General features: G+C 35.3%; 1 long non-coding RNA gene across 1 annotated transcript in view; it reads right to left on the bottom strand.

Moving 5' to 3' along the window:
- Positions 1-3,625: 3,625 nt before the first annotated feature.
- The window catches only part of LOC122357661, a 6,525-nt gene continuing 777 nt past the window's right edge, over positions 3,626-9,373 (bottom strand). The window contains exons 2-3 of the long non-coding RNA XR_006252512.1: positions 9,038-9,150; positions 3,626-4,977 (exon numbers count right to left, since the gene is read on the bottom strand). This is a non-coding gene — a long non-coding RNA (uncharacterized LOC122357661). The remainder of the gene's footprint in view (positions 4,978-9,037; positions 9,151-9,373) is intronic.

Below are 9,373 nucleotides of genomic sequence, written 5' to 3'. Positions count from 1 at the left end.
ACGACAAGATTGGAGGTTTGAGGCCGACGATGGACCTTCAGCACATTATCTCAGATCGCTTTCTGTAGTTAATAATTAATAAATGGTGAAAGTTTTAAGATAATTACTAACTAGTAATTAGATTAAAAACACAAATGTAAAATGTAGGGCAATTTATGACTAGCTGCAGTATTATTCTCACCCTATTGATAATTCATAGGCTGAAGGGATATACAGTTACAGTATATATGACCGTAGTGTAATTCACTATTGAACAACGCCCCCTTGTGGTGCCTGAGGTTTGAGTTTGTAAGCAAACAAATTATATTTTTCTTCCTAACTGTAGATTATTACAGATAGGCAGAGGTTGTATGTTTAGATGGTTAGATTAGTGAGCTCTGTGTGTGATAGCACACCGGAGCCACCGTTCTTTAGATGTGAACTAAACACATTTTTCTTATCAGAAATATTTCTTTCTAACGCAAGCGTGAGAAGACGTTTGCTTTTGCACCTGGTTTGTGTTTTATGAGGATTTATGGTGCTAATACAGAAAATGTCTCTTCTCATTTCTTCTGCATTGATCGTCTGAAGAGACTGGACGGAGTTTGATTATGAATAAAATGAACAATGCACATCGAAAGGTAGTTAATAATTGTAATATTTTAATAAATAATTTTAATACATTTTTATTTATTTTCTTTATAATTCAGTTTAAATAAAGCAGGATAAAGATGATTAAACATATGATTATATATGAATATACAATTTAAAATGAAAGTAATAACATTTAAGTTTTTAAATAGTAAAAATATGTAAAACGTAATTTTTCAAAGATGAGCTGTTTAATAAAATGTCAAATAAAACTGATGTCGAAGTTACTTAAGCTCTGCCACTTTAAAAATTTTTGATGCAAAAAGTTGAAACTCTGAAGCCTAATAAAAATTGTACTCAAAAAACAAATTATTGCGACAAACTGAATAGATGAAAACAGATGTTGTTGTTATAATGATGAAAATGTTTTTACAATGTGCATCTTGTCTATTTGGGTGAAGACCAAGCAAATGTTTGAAGCAGATTTGTTGATGGAGTGTGAGATCTGGACTGACCGTATGGAGGTCACAGATCAGATGTGATTTAGGCCCATGCCAGACCAGTTGTGAACGGCGATGCACCCAGCCTGTGGGATTTTGGGTAAGCATGTGGAGTGTTTGTGTTGGAGAGGATGTTTAGGGATTGGTATAAACTCACACCCTATATGGCCCCTCCTCCACTGCATCACAGTGCCAACCTGACAGCTCGTGCACTCCAGAGAGCTATATCCGGGTGTGTGTGTGTGTGTGTGTGAGTAGCTCCTTCAACCACCAGCTGGCAAGGTCAACATTCACCAGTTAATCTGTCCCTCTGTCTTTCTTTCTGTTTGCTCTCCCTCTCTCTGTGCATGTTTGTACTACTCTGCAGTTGCACTGGAACCAGAGTTCATGTCTTTGTTCGAGTCTAGGCCCTCGGTTCTCTCTGTGAAAGGCAGGCACAGAACAAATCTTCATCACTTTTTCATGCGCTGTCTGCTGATTTCTGCACACACTCAGAGTCAAAATAGGCTTTTTGTGAGTAAATTTCCAGCATCATTACTTCAGGCTTCAGTGTTACGTGATACTTCAGAAATCATTCTTATATGCTCATTTGCTCAAGAAACGTTTCTTATTGTAATCAATGTTGAAAACCGTTTTGGTGCATAATATTTTTTGAGGAACCCTTTATTTTTACTAGTGCTGTCAAATGATTAATCGCAATTAATCACATTTAAAATAAAAGTTTTCTTTACATAATACATGTGTTTACTTATTATGTTTGTATAAATATTCCCAGATACTGTATATATTTGAAAAATATTTATTTACGTGTATATATCTACATTGATTATTATATATATATATATATAATAAAATGTTGTATAAAATGTTATATAAAATGTATATATATATATATATATATATATATATATATATATATATATATATATATATATATATATATATATATATATATATATATATATATATATATATATATATATATATATATATATATATATATATATATATATATATATATATATATATATATATATATATATATATATATATATATATATATATATATATATATATATATATATATATATATATATATATATATATATATATATATATATATATATATATATATATATATATATATATATATATATATATATATATATATATATATATATATATATATATATATATATATGTATGTAAACAAAAACTTTTATTTTGACTATGATTAACCGTGAACCGTGAAGGGGTAGTCATTTAGCTACTTTTAAAGGCTTCATTGTGTTTGTGGGGTACACTTTTCACTTTTTCAGTAAATTCTGCACAAGCTCATTAGCGTCTCAATTAAGAAGAGCCCACCTGCATTTCTCTAGATATGACTCGGGTAATAGTGATGCTTGCCTTTGCAAGAGCTGCTAATTGCATTATTTCATAACCCTGACCAGCGCTGTAATATCACTTCAACTCGGCCAATAACAATGTGTGCATTTGTGTGTGTGATAATGGATGCGTTAATAACCAAACAAACCTTCAACCGCCTCTCTCTCTCACACACATCAAGAGTGTACGGTAATTAAACAGATACATCTGCATGTCAGATATGCTTCTTGTCCCTCTTGATGCTAACTCGTGCTGACTGGCTCATTATTGGACAGCCGTAATCGCGTCCCGCCGTCTGGTCGGCGCTGGGAGTCACATGAACATTATTTTTATTTCAGCTTCCCACAGGGTTTTCTGTTTTTCTTGTCAATTTTCCACTTGACAGCTGAAATCTGACATCTTTATGTGCTCTGTGTTTTGTGACGGCACGACAGCATGTCGCAATCCTGTGTAAATGTCACAATGTGCAAACCAACGTGCTTTTGTTTTCTCCCTCACATGCACACATGGGCATTGCACGTGTAAACACAGAGACCGGTTATGCTTTCATATTCCGGCACAAACTAACCGATCACAATACACTTTAACCAAGCACTAAATGTGCTAAAATATCAGTGCCTTGTATTTAAATGAAGCTTTTGTTCTTTTGAGCCGAACACACCTTTTTATGTAAATTAGGTTAATTATAGAATGAGCATGCTCGCCGTGAGCACAAAGCAAGTGGTAAATAGAATTTTAATACAAAATACAAATGTTGTTGTACACAGCTGTTCACAAATGTATGCTGAGTAAGATTTCTGAAAGAAATATATCTGCATTATTTGATATTATTACAATACAGTAAATATTATTACAATTTAATACAGTTATTATTGCACTTTTACAATTAGTTTCATAAAGCGTAATTTTTGAACAATTACTTGAAGAATATCGGTTATAAAAACAATATGCTGGGAGATTTACAATTAGTTGGGCTTACTTAAAAAAAAAGCATAGGCCTTAAAAAACTTAAGTGAAGTGAAATAAAAATTGTATTTTGTACTAAAAAATGCTTAGTCAGTGTAGTTCACTTAAACAAGCGTTCTAGTGAGTAAAAAAGAACTGTAGCCGGTACTTGATTCCCAGAGTGCATTGATAAATTATGCAGAATAAATTATGAAATTGCTTTGTTTTAGAGTTGTTGTTTTTGCAGATTTTATTTGCTGTATTGTGTCAGTAGTAGCACAACAAAAAGAGCTAATAAAATGGTCAAACAATTAATAAAAATTAAAGAAATTTCATATTTAGGAATTATATCAACCCAGCCAATAGCTTCTCATGATGTTTATAAAAAAATCTATGAAATTGTAAAAGATTGCCGCCGCATTACATACCTATATCAACGCAATAAAAAACGTGCCGGGGTTCACGTACCTGTGTTTCAGCGCCACTCTGTGGACGTTTCGCTTTGAAAATGTGCACAGAGGTACATATTTTTATGAGACCAGATATTTTCTATTGATCACTCTGCAGCAGACAAACACAGATAGCATGCGCAAATAAAGGCTGGCAGCAGTGGGTTCGTGAAGTATTGCAGCGGGCATCCGCACTGACAAAACACCAAAGATGCACAGTAATTTAATCCGTGTTTTTGCCGTTTCTTCCTTTTTGTTTTTGCATCGTCAGCACTCGGGGGCCGATCCACACACGTGCACAGAGGCATTTGTGCCATCTCAAACCTTTCTTACACGGAAGGAAATCACACGGAACAAAGCAGAACAGTGAGTGATCAGATGCCATTGTTTGCCTAATGAAAGCGTAGAGATTGCAGCAGTGGCGGAGAGATAAACGCTCAGGCCCTTTGTTTGGTCGGTTCGCTCTATTACGGCTAAACACTCTGACATTTAAGTATGACATTTCTGTCATCTGATGTCCTGGCAGTAATTTGCAGCAGAATCAAGGAGGTGTTTAAACCCATCAAATGCTAAATTTCTCATCCAAAGCTCGTTAAAAGTGTTTAATGAAATAAATGGCCGTAAATACCTCTAAGACGTAATGGCAGGCCGAGCGGATTTGTCATACTTAATGGTCCTTGCCAAGGCACCGTTGTTGATACTTTAAGGGTTAGAAGCTTTTTAAAGGAAATCGTGTGGATTGTTCAGTGTGCTGCTACTTTTCAAAGCAAATGGACGATAAAACCATGATGGCAGTGAGTTCTGCATAGATAAGCGCCACTCGGGTTTTCTTCAGATAATGTACACGTCTTCTTGACATTAATTGTGTGGAGGAGATCTTGCATTAAACTATATAGCTCACACACACACACATTCTTAGCAGTGCTGCAGATATTAGGGTCTTGTCAGGCTTTTCAAATGTCAAGGGATGACTGGTTCCTGTTCACTGGGCTGACACTGTACAGTTGAACCGAAACCTTCCCTCCATGAACCAGCCAAAATGCCAGCGCACCCCAGCAACCGTTCACCTTCAGCATCTCGGCATCATCCATATCCTCCTCTCTCTTAAATCCTGCAATTCCTCTGCCCTAAGAATAAAGAAACCGATCATATTGGTGAGTAAATGCGCATCGCATTTAACCTTGCTCTGTGAAACCTTGCAGGAGGGACTAGATGTGACAGAATATAATGAATAATAACAATAAATAAATGAACTATACCATAATTGACTGCTTTCAAGCAATTTCTTTATGGATCATCATTTTTTGATATTGAAGTGTACAGTTTTGGGACAGTTTCTTCAGAAAAGTAAGAGGTTACAGAATTCAAGTTACCCTTGACTTTATTAAAAGATAATGTAACCTATTCAGTTTAATTACTTTTTGAATGCCTTTCTTTATTTTTAATGCCGTTAATCATTTTAAAATATTTAAACCAGGCAAGGTTAACCTTTATAGTAGTATTTAAAACTGATTGCAGTTAGGCTTTCGAAATCCTTCATCACTTGATTGTAATATTTTAATTTGAAAACGCAGCCAACACAAAATTAGACGCGTGTCCTATTCTGTGGCTGAAACAACAGTGTCTCATATTTTAAAGCAATCACTGCAATCAGTGTGATAAAATATTCAGATAACATTTTCATAAGCAGCTGTAATTTAATTACACGTTGTTTTCTTAGTAACAGTAACCGATTACAGTTACATTTATTTTATAATTACATTTTGTAATCCCTTTACATGTAACTAAATACTCCCCAACAGTAGAAATGTAGTGATTTTTTTTTTTTTTTTTCCTTCGAGAATCAATTTAGCTGTGGCTTTAGCTGAGAGGATGAAAACTAGCAATCTTTTGAACATGTGAATGTACAGAGAATGAGTTTTTAAATCCACAGCAGAGTGGATTTTCTGCGCATTACTACGTGCGTGTAGAATATAGCACAGAATATAGAACGTATCAAAGAATTATTCAGCAGGGATGCATTAAACTGGTCAACAATGAAAAGTAAAGACATGTATAATGTTACAAACATAGAAATAGAAATTGTTATTTTGAATGTTTTTAACATTTAAGAATTTTTTTTTTTTTCACCAAAATAATAAACAGCTGTTAACTGTTTTTTAACATTAATAATGATGTTTCCTGAGCAGCCAATCAGCATTACAATGATTTTTGAAGGATCATGTGACACTGAAGACTGCAATGATGTCTGCTTTGCCTCACAGCAAAGAAAGCCTGTCATATAGAAATGATGGTGAGTAAATAATTGCCGTAGTGCCATCATACTGTAACTACATTCATCATTCTATCCATATGATTGTACCTCCCCATTTCTTCTGTCCCGCTGACTCAGCTTCTTTTAACTGCCTCCCTCACCTGGTCGTCCCCATGGAGTTTACCCAGAATGCCTTGCATCTACACTCCGACTCCTCCCCCCTTCCCCAAGCAACACCAACCCGTTCTCTGAATGCCCCCCGACATCTTTACATTCACCCCGCTATCTCGCAGGCTCTTTTTGTCCAGTGCGTGTTTCTGTTTGGACAGTCCTGCTGGCCTCAAGCCAGTATGTATTGTATGGTGAGAAAAGAGTCCGTTGGGAGCAGTGGACCAGGGTTCAGGGGAGGCCTCTGGGAAACCGGCTGCGTCTCTTTCATTCTCATATCTGGACTGAAAACCCACAAATGACCAATCAGATCCTGTCCACGCCGTCCCCTGGCTCTTACTGTCTCCGCTTGCTAAGTATCCCCGAGGCCAGTCTCTCCCTCCTCTTCCCACATCTCCAGCCTTTGTCACGATCTATTTTCTACCGCTGTCCATCCATCATTCATTCTCCCCATCACACCCTCCATCCATCATACATCCATCACTGAACCCACCCACCCATGCATCCCTCCCACTCACCATATCTTAATTTTCTTTAAAGGAATAGTTAACGTGTTAATTTAAGATTTATTTATTTGAACTGGATATAAAATTTGCATCCATTTGGATTACAGTTTTAAAATAAACTTAATGTGATGCATATTCGTCAGTCATGCATAAGCGAGACAAGTGTGATTTCTGTAATAAAACTGTTTTAAGCATACACAATCAGGTTTATATATTTTTTTAAATTAATAAATCCAATTTGTTTAATTTACAATTTAATATTTTTACAATTTACAATGTGATTTTTTTTTCACAATAAGCAGATTTAAACAGATTTTAAGTCACTTGAATAAATGCATTTTGAAAATATGATTATTTAAATACAATTAAATAGATGCACATAGGTAATATGATCTGACAAATATTCATCACATTAATTGTATTAGTATGCTTATAGCATATGTACTATATGTATATATATATATATATATATATATATATAAATGTTGGGTTGCATGCTCGGAAATAATGATATATAAATAAAACTGTTGTGCCTGTTTACAATGAAAAATAACACCCCAACATATATGCAATAATGGAAATATCATTACCCAGTATATAATCTAATCATGACAATAGAATTCACAGTATCTTGCGTCAGAATTGTGATGCCAAGGGAGATTTATTTAAAGCAAAGGAGGACCTGTGCACCCTGTGCATCAAAAAGTGACGCCAAAGGTTCCTGACTGAGCGGGAAGGGAGAGAGAATGTTTAGGTCTGAAGGTCTGGCTATATGATGAGTCACAGACTATAAGAATTATATATATATAATTCCCATCTGCTGCAGCTCTCATGTCTCACACAACTTTCTATATATTTAAACTGGTGCAAAATGTTTCTTTACATCACAAACAACAACCACTGCCATTTTATCATTCACGTTTAAAGTCATTTTTATAATCTGAACGCATAAGTGAAAGATATTGTTAATCATATTTTAAAAGTTACACTGTGTAAAGCTGTTTCATAGCTACATTCAAAAGTGTTCCTCAGACAAAAATAAAGCCATATGGATGAGAAATGACGTCACGGTGAATAAACAATGACAGAACTTTTTTTTTTTTTTTAACACTCCTGCCATATTATTTTCAAATTCATTTCTAACTGCTCATTTCACATCTCTTTTCCAATCTGTCCTTCCATCCATCCATACATCCATGGTTCAATAATTTCCATCTGTTTGAGCTCTATAACACCTTTCTTCCATTTTCGCCCTTCCCCCCCCAAAAAACACCTCCGTTTTGTCTCCTCTCATCCCCCATTTCTGTATAGGACACTCCACCTTCCTGCGACATTCCCAACACGGACACTCCTTCAGGATTCCTCCTGCTGTCGCGCTGGGATGTCCCAGCCCCCAACCTGCCTCCACCGGATCCCATGGGATGAAGGGATGGTCGAGGAAGAGGGTGGACGTCTAATGAATAAGTGATTAAGATTGACAGTGTCTGGGGTCTGCTGTTTTAGTGCTCCTGATCCCACAATTTTCATTCTCTTTCACTCAACTACACTAGCAGAGCCCATAACCCCAGCCTCAGGTCCCTGACATATCATTAGCATAGGTGAATGGTGCTTCTCTTTTCTCTCTCTCTCTCTCTCTCTCTCTCTCTCTTTAATACCAGTTTCCTTTCCAGTTTCTCCATGAATGAACACCAGGATGACAGTGTGGGCATTCACTGGTTCATTTTCACGCACTGGAGCAAAATGCAAATTATACAAACAGGAGAGACCTGCCCATTAAATTCTAATGTATGGGTTCATCAAAAATTGACAGCTCACAATCACTAGATTTTATGGAGCTGGTGATGTTTCAGCACCATTGTTTTTTTCCTAACAATGCAGAGATACAACATCCTGAATTGCAATTGTCAAATGATCCTATTTGTAGTATTTAATTTCAATTTCATAATTGTCAATTTTTGTAGGAGTAGGAGTAAACAGGGCTAGTGGCAACCATTTTGGTAACGATGCTATTTTTTTATGAATATTCCAGTATCATCATATATTTGTTAAAGATGTTTGCTACACCAGTGAACAGACTAGAAAAAACTGGCCACACCACAGGACAGTAACAATGCTACTATTAATGGTCAAGTTAAAAGTCCATAAAAACTGGGTCTGATGTAGGAATTTTCTGTATTGATTTGTCACAGATGTTTTCTATATTTTGAATCATGCAAATCATTGTGTTGTGTTGTAGAGTGAAAATGAAATATAACTTACTATGCCTTTTCATTTTTTTTCTCCTTACAGCAAAGTTCCTTTCAAGATTGTCTTGGACTTCTTGGGTAAGGTCCCAATTCAAATTCAGTAGGTATGCCTCAAATGTTGCCTGTCTAAAAACCAAGACATTTTATTTGACTAAACATTCAGAATTTCAAATGAACTGCTAAATAGTTTATTATTATTATTGCTATTACTATTATTATTATATATTTGTTGTAATTTTGCATGTAATTTATATGTTGTATTCAAAAAGGCAAATCATATATACACACACACACACACACACACACATGTACATACATAGATACATATGTACAGTAAAAACATTTCAGA

Source organism: Puntigrus tetrazona, chromosome 14 (assembly GCF_018831695.1).
Source record: "Puntigrus tetrazona isolate hp1 chromosome 14, ASM1883169v1, whole genome shotgun sequence".
Classification (NCBI taxonomy): domain Eukaryota; kingdom Metazoa; phylum Chordata; class Actinopteri; order Cypriniformes; family Cyprinidae; genus Puntigrus; species Puntigrus tetrazona.
Note: the sequence above shows the minus strand (reverse complement) of the source record. Positions and strands in the feature narration are given on the sequence as shown.